We start from the raw sequence: 15,075 nt of genomic DNA, 5'->3' as shown, positions 1-15,075 counted from the left end.
TGGGAAGGATTGGGGGCAGGAGGAGAAGGGGACGACAGAGGATGAGATGGCTGGATGGCATCACCGACTCGATGAACATGAGTTTGAGTGAACTCCGGGAGTTGGTGATGGACAGGGAGGCCTGGCGTGCTGCGATTCATGGGGTCAAAAAGAGTCGGACACAACTGAGCAACTGAACTGAACTATAATAGTGATGAATCGTGTTAATGTATCTATTGTGGCTTATCCTTAGGGAAATGTTGAAATTCTCAGTTTTTAACTTAAAAAGTTTATACTATTTAGCTTCTTAATGATTTTATAATTTGATGCTGACCCTTTTTAAAATGTTTTAGTGAAACTAATTTGAAGTCAATAGGCATGAGGCTGTGACTTGACCCCTAAATTTCTGAATGTTGTCCAAGCCTGTGGCCCTGGAATAGCATCTGTCTTTAGACATACGAGGGAATAGCTCATGGGCGTACAACGTCTTTGGGTGAAATTAGCATTCAGACTGTTGTTTCTGAAGGTGAGGTTGTCCCATTATCGATTTGCAGTGGCTGTAGTTCTCACTTTAGATCCATTGTAGGAATTATATAGGAATCAAAGTTTAGAACTTCATAGTCTGTGTGTTCAAAGCTTCACTATCATTGGTCACCTATAGTTTTTACAGCTAGGGAAGGATTATTAATCTATTATGTAAAGAATTTGTAACCATAGTAGAGCAATTAAAATTAGAATGATAGCAGCTAGAATAGTTCACACTGTTTCTACCTCTTGTACGTCTATTGAACTTATGTGAGTTAGTTTAATGGTTCAGTTCAGTTCAGTTGCTCAGTCGTGTCCGACTCTTTTCGACCCCATGAATCGCAGCATGCCAGGCCTCCCTGTCCATCACCAACTCCCGGAGTTCACTCAGACTTACATCCATCGAGTCGGTGATGCCATCCAGCCATCTCATCCTCTGTCGTCCCCTTCTCCTCCTGCTCCCAATCCCTCCCAATATCAGAGTCTTTTCCAATGAGTCAATTCTTCGCATGAGGTGGCCAAAGTACTGGAGTTTCAGCTTTAGCATCATTCCTTCCAAAGAACACCCAGGGCTGATCTCCTTTAGAATGGATTGGTTGGATCTCTTTACAGTCCAAGGGACTCTCAAGAGTCTTCTCCAACTCCACAGTTCAAAAGCATCAATTCTTCGGCGCTCAGCTTTCTTCACAGTCCAACTCTCATATCCATACATGACCACTGGAAAAAGCATGGCCTTGATGAGTATTAATGAAATAATGTAAAGAGCCACAGAACTAATTGGGAAAGCACTTATGACTGTATAATCATGAAAATACAGTTCTTCTTCTATAAAAGGCAGTGTTGTGTCTTGCAAGCCTAGTTGGAGTGGATATGGCATAGAGATATAAAAGATTTGAACCTGTAATTTAACTTTGACAAAGTTACATAATTTTTACTAATATCTCACTTGTTGAGAAGACATAGTGATTATGAAGTTGGCTTGAGACCAGCTGGAGAAGATTTTATTCCTTCCTTCTTAAATTTATGTAAGTTATTCAAGTATGTTATGGTGGGAAACAGATGTTCAAGGTATTTGTTAATTCCACTACTGCGTCTAAATTCTTGTGTAGATACAAAGTCTTGACAAATTATAAAAATCACCGGTATTACTTCTATTAATGATGAACCTATGGATAAGGTGATGCTTCGTGTTGTGTATACATCTGTATCCGGAGAAGGCGATGGCACCCCACTCCAGTACTCTTGCCTGGAAAATCCCATGGATGGAGGAGCCTGGTAGGCTGCAGTCCATGGGGTTGCAAAGAGTCGGACTCGACTGAGCGACTTCACTTTCACTTTTCACTTTCATGCATTGGACAAGGAAACGGCAACCCACTCCAGTGTTCTTCCTTGGAGAATTCCAGGGACGAGGGAGCCTGGTGGGCTGCCATCTAGGGGGTCGCACAGAGTTGGACACAACTGAAGTGACTTAGCAGCAGCAGCAGCATACATCTATATCAGCAAGAGTAATGTGGTATTCCTGAAAGGCCAAGAATGTTGTGGAAAGAGATTTATATTAATGCTTACAAATTGAATTGTAAAATGAAACTTTGCTTAGGTTGAGTTGAGTCTGTAATCTGAAAATAATGAAAATCAATGATCAAGCCTCTTAAAATGGTGAATATGGCTCCTGTTGTTAAGACATAGTGAAAATGTCTTGCTGCATAGTATGTATGATGAAAAGCACTAAAGATGAATTAGCTAGGACAATTCCAGTTAAACTCCTATTGAAAATAAAACAATAAAACTTAAGGCCCATAATGTGGCTGATGGTCATTTAATATCACCTCCATAGAAGGTTGCTAGTCAACTAAATACTTCAACTCCTACGGGGACAGCAGTAATTAGAGTAGCTGATGCAATACACTCTCATATGAGCATCTGCTCCTATTGTGAACACGTGTTGAGCTCACATGTGAAAGCCTGGGAAGACATAACTCTTCAGACTATTACTGTGTACTCCAAAGGTTCTTGTTTTCCTGAATAATATGTGATGATATGTGAAATTATCCCAAAGCCAGGTAAATGAAGGACATTAAAATCTGGATGGCCAAAGAATCAGAATAAATGTTGATATAAAATTGGATCATCTCCACCTTCAGGATTAAAGAAAAATTAATTGACTGTGGTTATTAACAAAGTGATTCTGACTGCTAGAACTGGGAGTGACAATAATAGTATGGCCAGAATTAGAATGAATCAAACAGTGGTGTTTGGTAAAGAGATGTAGCTGGAGATTTTATGCTAATAATTGTGCTGATAAAATTAACAGCACTTAGAATTGAGTATAAACCTGCTAAATGTAGGGGAAAAAACAGTTAGGTCAACAGAAGCTCCCATGTAGGCCAGATTGCCAGTAGACATAGATACACTGCTGAGCCTGTCAGCCTGTTCTAGAAATGGTGGTGGGAAAGGTGAAAAGCTTTTTTATTGGGGGAAATGCTATCATGTGCTCCAGTTATTAGTGGAACTATTCAGTTTCTGGATCCTCCAATTATATTAATAATAGGTATAACTAGGAAAAATTACTACAGATGCATGAGTGGTACAGCTACATTGCAGATATGATCAACTTCTAGTAAAGCTCCAGGCCTGATTTGGCACAATTAAAAGGCTTCAGGCAGGACTTCCACTCTGGCACAGACCAAAAAACAGATGCTCAGTGTCTGTGACATTATGGTTTGTTGAGAATAATCAGCAGTTTATGAACACAGAAAAAAAGACTGAGCAAGCATTAGACTGTAAATGTAAAGACAGGCTGAGGCCTTTTGGCCAAGCCCTGTGGTGAATGACATCAGTTAGTTCAGTCACTCAGTTGTGTCAGACTCTTTGCAACCCCATGGACTGCAGCACCCCAGGCCTCCCTGTCCATCACTAACTCCCGGAGCTTGCTCAAACTCATGTCCATCGAGTTGGTGATGCCATCCAACCATCTGTCCTTTGTCATCTCTTTCTCCTGCCTTAAATTTTCCCCAGCATCAGTGTCTTTTCCAATGAGTAGGTTTTCTGCATCAGGTGGCCAAAGTATTGGCGTTTCAGCTTCAGCACCAGTCCTTCCAATGATTATTTGGGCCTGATTTCCTTTAGGATGGACTGGTTTGATCTTGCAGTCCAAGGGGCTCTCAAGAGTCTTCTCCAACACCACAGTTCAAAAGCATCAATTCTTTGGCGCTCAGCTTTCTTTATAGTCCAACTCTCACATCCATATTTGACTACGGAAAAACCATAGCCTTGACTAGACGGACCTTTGTTGGCAAAGTAATGTCTCTGCTTTTTAATATGCTGTCTAGGTTGGTCATAGCTTTTCTTCCAAGGATCAAGCATCTTTTAATTTCATGGCTGCAGTCACCATCTGCAGTGATTGTGGAGCCCAAGAAAATAAAGTCTGACACTGTTTCCATTGTTTCCCCATCTATTTGCCATGAAGTGTTGGCAGATGCCATGATCTTAGTTCTCTGGACGTTGAGTTTTAAGCCAGCTTTTCCACTTTCCTCTTTCACCTTCATCAAGAAGCTCTTAAGTTCCTCTTCACTTTCTGCCATAAGGGTGGTGTCATCTACATATCTGAGGTTATTGATATTTCTCTTGGCAATCTTGATTCCAGCTTGTGCTTCATCCAGCCCGGCGTTTCTCATGAGGTACTCTGCATAGAAGTTAAATAGGCAGGGTGACAATACACAGCCTTGATGTACTCCTTTTCCTATTTGGAACCAGTCTGTTGTTCCATGTCCAGTTCTTACTGTTGCTTCCTGACCTGCATACAGGTTTCTCAGGAGGCAGGTCAGGTGGTCTGGTATTCCCATCTCTTTCAGAATTTTCCACAGTTTATTGTGATCCACACAGTCAAAGGCTTTGCTATAGCCAATAAAGCAGAAATAGATGTTCTTCTGGAACTCTCTTGCTTTTTCTATGGGATCTCTTGATTTTTTATGGGATCAAAGCCCACCAAATCTAGTAAGAATTTAGTTTAATAAAAGTGTTTGGGGAAGGAAGTGGGAGGAAGGTTCAAAAGGGATGGGACATATTGATATATGGCAGAAACTATCACAATTTTATAATTATCCTCCAATTAAAAATAAATTTTAAAAAGTTTGATTTGCATTCAGTTGATGTAGGATATAAGTCTTGCAATCCTTATCTTCAGGAATTACATAAATAATACTTGATTAGGGCTTTGAAGGCTCTTGGTCTGTGTTCATCTAGATCCTACTCCAGTGCTGATAATATTGATGAAAAGGGAAGAAGTACTGTTGATACTATGATTAGTGGTGGTAAAATCATTATTCAATTCACAATTTTTGTACTGTCATTTTATTTTCATGTTATTGATGGGAATGTGGTTGATGATACGGAATAGATTGTATATTTAAATACAAATTGAACAGTGTTCTGATAGCTATTAATATTGGTGAAATATTTTTTATTTCTTGAGTAATCATTCAGGTAAAAAGGTGGTAGGAGGCCTTCTAATTATAATATGAGAATAAATACAGCAATTAAGGGTGTTTATTTCATAAATTAGGGGAGGGATGGCATTGTGGTGGATGAATTATATATAAATAATATAAATGTAGTTAGTGTTTATAAGTATAGGATTATTATAGCTGGATTATAAATGATAATAGCTGTTATTCAATTTATGTTACCAATTGATGAGCAGGCTATGATTTTTTGTAGTTGGGTTTGGTTGAGACTTCATCCTCCTATGACTGATAAAATAGCTTTATTTAGCAACATGTTTAGATGAATGAATGATGAAACTCAATATAAAAGTTTTTATATTTCTATCAAAAAGAAACTTGAAAGTGATACGTTTCTGTCATGTTAATAGAATTAGGTACTCAGAAGTAGAATGGGGCAGGTTCACGTTTTATGACAAGGGCTGCTGTGATAATGGATTTTGTTGAATTAAACATGTTTATACTTGTTCACTGGCTAGAATATATTAGATTAGTAAGAACAGATGTGATGGCTTGTGTCAAAAAAATATTTAGTGGAGGCTTCTTTGGCTCGTGGGTTGAATTTTTAATTAAAACTCATAGTTAATATGTTTATTTTAAAGTCAATTCAGATTATTAATCAGTGTGAGCTTATCATAACAACTGTAGTTCCTAATAGTGAAATGATAATAAAAATAGGGAATTTATTACTATGGGAAGGATATTAATAAACATTTTCAGGGCATGGGCCTGATGGCTTATTTAGCTGACCTTACTATAGAATATGATGTAATTGGTAGCACAGAAATTTTTGAATTCTTAGTAGGTTCTATCCCTATAATAATAGAAATAAGAGGATTTAAACTCCTATAATTTATTCCATCAAAGTAACTGTTTTGTCAGACATTATTTTTGGTGAGATGCTTGTTATAATGATGGTTAATAATACATTTCATATTAAAAGAGCTAGTGTTATTAGTAGGAAATTTTTCATAGAAGATGTATAAGTTGGAATCATGGATAGGATGCTCAAATTTATAGGAAAAATTATTAGGAAGATGATTTAGGTAATAAAATTGAGTATATTTCTGGTTTGTGAGGGTTGTGAAATGCTCCTATGAATAGAATTGTAAAAAACATATTTATGATAGTAATGTTGGCATATTCTGCTAGAAAGAATAGGGCAAATGGACCTGCTGCATGCTCAGAATTGAAGCCAGAGACAAGTTCTGATTCTCCTTTTATTAAGTAGAAAGGAGCTTGGTTGGTTTCTGCTGGGATTGAGAGAAATCATATTATGGCCAGCAGCCAAGATAGAAAAATTAAGACATAAGTATTCTTGAATAGTGATTAATGTTGAAAGGGTCATTGTTGTTCAGTTGCTAAGTTGTGTCCGACTCTGTGACCCCATGGACTGCATCACTGTCCTTCACCACATCCCAGAGTTTGTCTGAACTCATGTCCACTAAGTCAATGATGCCATCCAACCATCTCATCCTCTGTTGCCCCCTTCTCCTGCCTTCAATCTTTCCCAGCAGCAGGGTCTTTTCTAATAAGTTGACTCTTCACATCAGGTGGCCAAAGTATAGGAGCTTCAGATCAGTCCTTCCATTGAATATTCAGGATTGATTTCGTTTAGGACTGACTGATTTGAACTCCTTACTGTCCAAGGGACTCTCAAGAGTCTTCTCCAGCACCACAGTTTGAAAGCATCAATTCTTCAATGCTCAGCCTTCTTCATGGTCTAAGTTGAGAACTGGACTTGAGAGTCATCTGTATATGACTACTAGAAAAACTATAGCTTTGACTAGATAGATATTTGTCGGCAAAGTGATACACTGGATAGGTTTGCCATAGTTTTTCTTCCAAGGAGCAAGTGTCTTTTAATCTCATGGCTGAAATCGCCATTCGCAGTGATTTTGGAACCCAAGAAAATAAAGTCTGTCACTGTTTCCCCATCTATTTGTCATGAAGTGCTGGGATTGTATGCCATGATCTTAGTTTTCTGAATGTTGAGTTTTAAGCCCGGTTTTTCACTTTCCTCTTTCACCTTCATCAAGGGACTATGTAGTCCCTCTTCACTTTCTGCCGTAAGGGTGGTATCATCTGCGTATCTGAGGTTATTGATATTTCTCCAAGCAGTCTTGATTCCAGCTTATGATTCATCCAGTTTGGCATTTCACATGATGTACTCTGCATATAAGCAGGATGACAGTATAGAGCCTTGAGGTCCTCCTTTCCTTATCTGGAACCAGTGTGTTGTTCCATGTCAAGTTCTAACTGTTGCTTTCTGACCTGCATACAAATTTCTCAAGAGGCAGGTCAGGTGGTCTGGTATTCCTGTATCTTTAAGAATTTTCCAGAGTTTGTTGTGGTCCACACAATCAAAGGCTTTGGCATAGTCAATAAAGCAGATGTAGATATTTTTCTGGAACTCTCTTGCTTTTTTGATGACCCAATGGATGTTGGCAATTTGATCTCTGGTTCTGCATTTTCTAAGTCCAACTTGAACATGTGGAAGTTCACTGTTCATGTATTGTTGAAACCTGGCTTGGAGAATTTTGAGCATTACTTTACTAGCATGTGAGATGAGTGCAATTGTGTGGTAGTTTGAGCATTCTTTGGCATTGCCTTTCTTTGGGATTGGAATGAAAACTTACCTTTTCCAGTCCTGTGGCCACTGCTGAGTTTTCCAAATTTGCTGGCATATTGAGTGCAGCACTTTCACAGCATCATCTTTTAGGAGAGAGATGAATTAATACCAAGTCCTTTGAATTTCAGGCTATTGCAAGTAGTACTCTGGTATAGTTTTAATTATTACATTTAGGGCTAAGCATAAAGGAATATTGGATCCCTGTTTGAGTCTTATTGTGTGATCAGGAATATTAAAGTCATTTTAGGTGCAACTTTTTAGCCTAATTAAAATTTAAGTTTATTATATCTTTAATATACTTTACACTGCAAGTTTTATTAATTTGAGTTACTCATATGACCTTGATGGCTGGCATGACATTTCACAACTCCTGCTGTTGTTTAGTCACTCAGTTGTGTCTGACTCTTTGTGACCCCATGGACTGTAGCCCACCAGGCTCCTCTGTCTATGGGATTTCCCAGGCAAGAATACTGGAGTGGGTTGCCATTTCCTACTCCAGGGGATTTTCCCAACCCAGGGATCAAGCCCCTGTCTTCTGCACTGCAGGCATTCTTTACCTCTGTGCCACCAGGGAAGCCCCATTTGGGCCACCAGATGTTATGGTCTAAGCAGGGGTTGGAAAAGAATTTTCAGACCCAGAGTGTTTCAGAATAGAGTTTATTAGAGCAGGGGATGCTGTTAGAACAGCAGGGGCAGCTCAAGGGAGAGCTCATGCTTTTGTGGGCTAGCACCCAATTTTTATAGCCTCAAGACAAAGAAAATTCCTGCCAGAAGGATGGCATTAGGTGACTGGTTAGGCTGGGTATTTTTACCTAATGTGGGGTTAGGGAGCTTGCCAGTTTAGATCACTGGGCTTTTGGCAACGGTTGGTATGAGGTTCAATCAGTTCTGGAGATGACCTTGATGCAGGGCTCTGCATCTGTGGCTTTGGTACAGTCTGTGACTTTGGTGCAGGGCTCCACATAGGTGTCATAAGCTACTGGGTAATGTGCCTCATACCTCCTCCTTTTAATTGTTGGTGATCCAAAGGCCATTCTTACTTGGATGGAGAATACTTGCATGTGTAATTTTATTAAGAATTAATGGAAAGACTGGGGCCAAACCTATGTGTTTATGGAATTAGTAATCTCATCTAGGTATTTTTAGTGCCTTGCTTTATTGTTAGAGTAACAAGCTAGATACAGGGAGATCCCTGTCCATCAAAATTTTGTGAATTTAAGTAGCATGCTAGAGTTCAGCTCAGTTCAGTTGCTCAGTTGTGTCCGACTCTTTGCGACCCCTTGAACTGCAGCACGCCAGGCTTCCCTGTCCATCACCAACTCCTGGAGCTTGCTCAAACCCATGTCCATCAAGTCGGTGATGCCATCCAACCATCTCATCCTCTGTCGTCCCCTTCTCCTCTTGCCCTCAATCTTTCCCAGCATCAGGGTCTTTTCCAATGAGTCAGCTCTTTGCATCAGGTGGCCAAAGTATTGGAGTTTGAGCTTCAACATCAGTCCTTCCAATGAACACCAAGGACCGATCTCCTTTAGGATGGAGTGGTTGGATCTTCTTGAAGTCCAAGGGACTCTCAAGAGTCTTCTCCAACACCACAGTGCAAAAGCATCAATTCCTTGGCGCTCAGCTTTCTTTATAGTCCAACTCTCATATCCATACATGACCACTGGAAAAACCACAGACTTGACTAGACGGACCTTTGTTGGCAAAGTAATGTCTCGGCTTTTTTATATTCTGTCTAGGTTGGTCATAACTTTCCTTCCAAGGAGTAAGTGTCTTTTAATTTCATGGCTGCAATCACCATCTGCAGTGATTTTGGAGCCCAGAAAAATAAAGTCTGCCACTGTTTCCACTGTTTCCCCATCTATTTGCCATGAAGTGATGGGACCAGACGCCATGATCTTAATTTTCTGAATGTTGAGCTTTAAGCCAACTTTTTCACTCTCCACCTTCACTTTCATCAAGAGGCTCTTTAGTTCTTCTTCACTTTCTGCCATAAGGGTGGTATCATCTGCATATCTGAGGTTATCGATATTTCTCCCAGCAATCTTGATTCCAGCTTGTGCTTCATCCAGCCCAGCATTTCTCATGAGTTTCTCTGCATATAAGTTAAATAAGCAGGGTGACAATATACAGCCTTGACATACTCCTTTTCCTATTTGCAACCAGTCTGTTGTTCCATGTCCAGTTCTAACTGTTGCTTTCTGACCTGCATACAGGTTTCTCAAGAGGCAGGTCATTAGTGGAAATATTTTAAGTTACTGTGGAGGGAGTACATTTTCCTAGTCCATAGGTTGTTTTTTTTTTTGGTTGTGCTGGGTCTTTGTTGCTGTGTGAGGACTTTCCCTAGTTGTGGTGTTTGGGCTTCTCATTGCAGTGCCTTTTTTTGGTGGCAGAGCACAGACTCTAAGGGGCACAGGCTTCAGTAGATGTAGCTTAAGGGCTCAGTAGTTGTGGCACATGGGCTTTAATTGCTCACAGCATGCAGAATTTTTCCAGACCAGGGATGGAACCCATGTCCCCTGCATTGACAGGTGGATTCTTATCCCCTGTACCAACAAGGAAGTGCAGGTGAGTAGGTTTAGAGTTTTTGGTGTTGAAAATTTCATTTTGTTAAAAATCTTGGCTAAAGTATGTCTTAATTTATGATTTAGTTATTTCTTATAGAAAGTAAGCTTTTATGTACTTATTGGAAACTTGGCAAGATTGGTAATAAATATATGCTGTGAGGTGTACAGGAGCTAAGGGGAATTAGCTAATTTTTATTTGGAGCATGAATGTACACATGTATCCATTTTCATATGTATTTCAAGCGTTGACTAATATCTATGGTTCCTGATGTTGAAAAATAATATTCAATACAGACTTGGCTATATGTTGCTTGACTGCATCAAGGACTCAGATGGCCATAGCTGCCCTCACATTTAAAAATATTTGAAGTATGACATCATAGTTATGTGTGCACATGGGCTGATTAGTCATTAGTCCAACAAGATGTCTTATTTAAGAGGAAAGGTTGGGAGATTTTAAGTGAGATGGTCCTGAAGAACCAGATGGCAGATATAGTTCAGTTCTAGAAACCTCCACGTGTTAAATGGGCCCAAATCAAAAAGAGGGACATGTTTGTGAATGAGTTGCAGACTTCCCAAAGCTTGGGATTAAGGAAAGTTGTTGGTTGTGATAAGTACGGTGACTAGAGTTGACGTAATGGAATTTGTACAATTAGTATTTTGTTCTGTGTAATTATGTTATATTCATAGTTTGTATTCATGCATGGAGTAAACAATGTATACTTATATAGAGTGTATCATGTATAATCAAGTATGTATGTACTAACACACTGTAATAGGGTAGGTCATTTAGTATCTGAAGTACAGCAATGTGACCCTCTGGAGTTTTTAATATCACAGGCAGGAGTAGGTCACTGTTGATGTACGACTTTCAAGGAATAGTTTAGGTAGAATTCCAGCTCTGGGTGCTGACGGTGGAGTTGGACCTTCTTCCTTGATGTTGTAGGGAGGTTTTTCTCCTTTTCTGGGTTACAATACTGGAATGATAAATAAACTACAAAGAGTCTTCATTTTAGGTTATTTTCAATTAAGATCGTAAGTAGCCTAAGTAGAGAATAAGAAAAGATTGATGCTAGTTGTCCAGTGATGATAAATGGGTGTTTAACTGGTTATCTTCCAACTCTTCTACGTTGGTAGGTCTGCTACTAGAAGTCAGAATGAGCACTGGCTGAGGGGTCAGAATGTTATGCTTTGATATGAACTACTGAGATAATTGCTAGAATTGGGATGGAAAATAACAGAGCTAATAGAGCTAGTAATAGAGCTAATAGTAGAGCTACCTGTGAAAGTGAAGTCCTTTAGTAGTGTCTGACTCTCTGCAACCCCATAGACTATACAGTCCATGAAATTCCCTAGGCCAGGATACTGGAGCGGGTAGCCTTTTCCTTCTCCAGGGGATCTTCCCAACCCAGGATCGAACCCAGGTCTCCTGCATTGCAGGCGGATTCTTTACCAACTGAGCTATCAGGGAAGCCCAGCCACCTAAACTATAGGAATGATATTGAGGTGATAACATCAAGTTTCTGAAATTTAAAAGGCTCTTAATTTTGCCAAAAGCTACCCTAAGACGGAAAAATGATTCAGTGGAAACCATGGGAGACTTTAGTGGAAGAGCTTCCTGCCAACCCATGAAAATGGCCAGTGTCAACATCATTAACTGACTTGTGTGTTGACAGGAAACTGATGTAATTAAATATTGTTATGTTTAAAAAAAAAAAAGATAGCCTGAACTACATTGTACTTACACATTTCTTCTGTCCCTTCTCTTGATCATACCTTTTTAAAAGAGATTGATTTGGGCAGAAAAAAGAATTGATCTTGTATTCACTTAGGAAAAATAAATTGGGGTATTTAGCTTTGAAACAAAAAAAGTGTATGTGTGTGGTAGTGGGGGGGGGCAAGTGGAGCAGAAATCTACTCCCATACATTAATAAGCAATACAAAACAAAGTAGTTATTTTGCAGAATGACAGAATCAAGTGAAAGGTTAAGGCAATGATCAAAATAGGAAGACCACCACGTAAAAAGATCCTGTACATTGTTTATATCAGCTTGTACTCTATTTCTAAAACTGTTTTTCAAAATAAAGTTTTTGGTATAAATGTAATACCTACTCATTATTTTAAAACGTGCAATTTGGATATTAAACATTCTATATTAAAGAAAATATCCCATCACCCAGAAATTATAATACAACTTGGTATATAATTGTACAAAGGTTTTTTGCTTTAGGTATATGCATTTTAAAAACAAAAAATAATTACCTTTAACATCTAACAATGTCATGGCAATATTCCATGTTGCTGCTGTTGTTCAGCTGCTCAGTTGTGTCCAACTCTTTGCAACCCCATGGAATGCAGCATGCCCTGATTACCTGTTCTTCAGTATCTCCCAGAGTTTGCTCAAACTTGTGTACACTGAGTTGACGATGCTACTTAAACATCTCATTCTCTACCTTCCCCTTCTCCTTTTGCCCTCAATCTTTCCCAGCATTCAGTTCAGTTCAGTTCAGTCGTTCAGTCGTGTCCAACTCTTTGTGACCCCATGAACTGCAGCACACCAGGTCTCCCTGTCTATCACCAACTCTCGGGAGTCCACCCAAACCCATGTCCATTGAGTCAGGGATGCCATCCAACCATATCATCCTCTGTCGTCCCCTTCTCCTCCTGCCCCCAATCCCTCCCAATATCTGAGTCTTTTCCAATGAGTTAACTCTTCGCATGAGGTGGCCAAAGTACTGGAGTTTTAGCTTTAGCATCATTCCTTCCAAAGAACACCCAGGGCTGATCTCCTTTAAAATGGACTGGTTGGATCTCCTTGCAGTCCAAGGGACTCTCTTCTCCAACACCACAGTTCAAAAGCATCAATTCTTCGGCACTGAGCCTTCTTCACAGTCCAACTCTCACATCCATACATGACCAGTGGAAAAACCATAGCCTTGACTAGACGGACCTTTGTTGGCAAAGTAATGTCTCTGCTTTTCAATATGCTATCTAGGTTGGTCATAACTTTTCTTCCAAGGAGCAAGCATCTTTTAATTTCATAGCTGCAGTCACCATCTGCAGTGATTTTGGAGCCCCCCAAAATAAAGTCTGACACTGTTTCCACTGGTTCCCCATCTATTTCCCATTAAGTGATGGGACCAGACGCCATGATCTTAGTTTTCTGAATGTTGAGCTTTAAGCCAACTTTTTCACTCTCCACTTTCACTTTCATCAAGAGGCTTTTTCGTTCCTCTTCACTTTCTGCCATAGGGGTGGTATCATCTGCATATCTGAGGTTATTGATATTTCTCCTGGCAATCTTGATTCCAGCTTGTGCTTCTTCCAGCCCAGCATTTCTCATGATGTACTCTGCATATAAGTTAAATTAAGTAGGGTGACAATATACAGCCTTGACGTAGTCCTTTTCCTATTTGGAACCAGTCTGTTGTTCCATGTCCAGTTCTAACTGTTGCTTCCTGACCTGCATATAAGTTTCTCAAGAGGCAGGTCAGGTGGTCTGGTATTCCCATCTCTTTCAGAATTTTCCACAGTTGATTGTGATCCACACAGTCAAAGGCTTTGGCATAGTCAATATTAATCTTATGTCCTACATAAACATATTTAGAATGTTGTATCTCATACCTTCTTATTAGATTTCCATAGGACATTTAGAAAAACTGGCAAAAAGATAAACATCATTAAATTTCAAAAAACAGAATTCTTTTGTGATTGAGTTATACATATGCACATATATTTTTGAGATTATTTTCCTTTATAAGTTATTATGACAGAGGATGAGATGGTTGGATGGCATCACCGACTCAATGGACCTGAGTTTGAGTAAGCTCCAGGAGTTGGTGATGGACAGGGAAGCCTGGTGTGCTGCAGTCCATGGGGTTGCAAAGAGCTGAACACGACTAAGCTGAACCGAACTGATAAGTTATTATTGACTATAGTTCCCTGTGCTATACAGTAAACTTTTGTTGCATATCTTTTTTTTTTTTAATTACAAATCTAGCATTGTATTCGGAGAAGGCAATGGCAACCCACTCCAGTACTCTTGCCTGGAGAATCCCATGGACGCAGGAGCCTGGTGGGCTGCCGCCTATGGGGTTGCACAGAGTCGGACACGACTGAAGCGACTTAGCAGCAGTAGCAGCAGCAGCAGCAGCAGCACTGTATTCATACTAAGTCAATTAAGTGGAATCAAAATGTCATTAATTTTTTAGTTTGGCAAAAATTCATTAGTTTTCTAAACTATATATACACTATACATATTACATATATATATATATATATATATATATATGTTTTTTTCTACTAAAGGTTTAAGGAGGAACATCCAAAAAAAGATGGAGAAATTGGAAAATATAAACTTAAATGAATGGGAACCATGAATATGAAATAGAAAAAGTGAAACAAACTAGATAAAAGTAACAGATCTTCATATAGTCCAGTTGTTTTTAGACATGACTGCTCATTAGAAACATCTGGAACTCTGGCAGAAAAGAAAGCAATACCTGTGCATTTTGTATTTTTCAAAAAATTCCAAGATAATTCTGATATGCATCTGGATTTTAAAAAGTGATTACAGGTTTTTCTATTAAGTGGTAGTTTTGGTGATACAGAATTCTATTATTTTTCTGTTGACCAATCATGATACAGTGGTATTGAGTAATGGTCCCATAATCACAATAGTAAAAGATGTTTACCAGTTTTCACAATCAACAGCCAGACAAAAAGATAATTACAATTGCAAGCCATAATGGGAACATGATTAACCTAACAGTGTAAGTTACATACAATTTGGGGAGATCAAGCAGAGTGATGTAGTAAGTGAAAGTGCATACATGCATATGTTTTCATCTGCTCAGTCAGTCTATGTCTTTT

This window comes from Bos mutus, chromosome 20 (assembly GCF_027580195.1).
Source record: "Bos mutus isolate GX-2022 chromosome 20, NWIPB_WYAK_1.1, whole genome shotgun sequence".
Taxonomy (NCBI): domain Eukaryota; kingdom Metazoa; phylum Chordata; class Mammalia; order Artiodactyla; family Bovidae; genus Bos; species Bos mutus.
The sequence above is the reverse complement of the archived record's forward strand: the minus strand, read 5'-3'. Positions refer to the sequence as shown.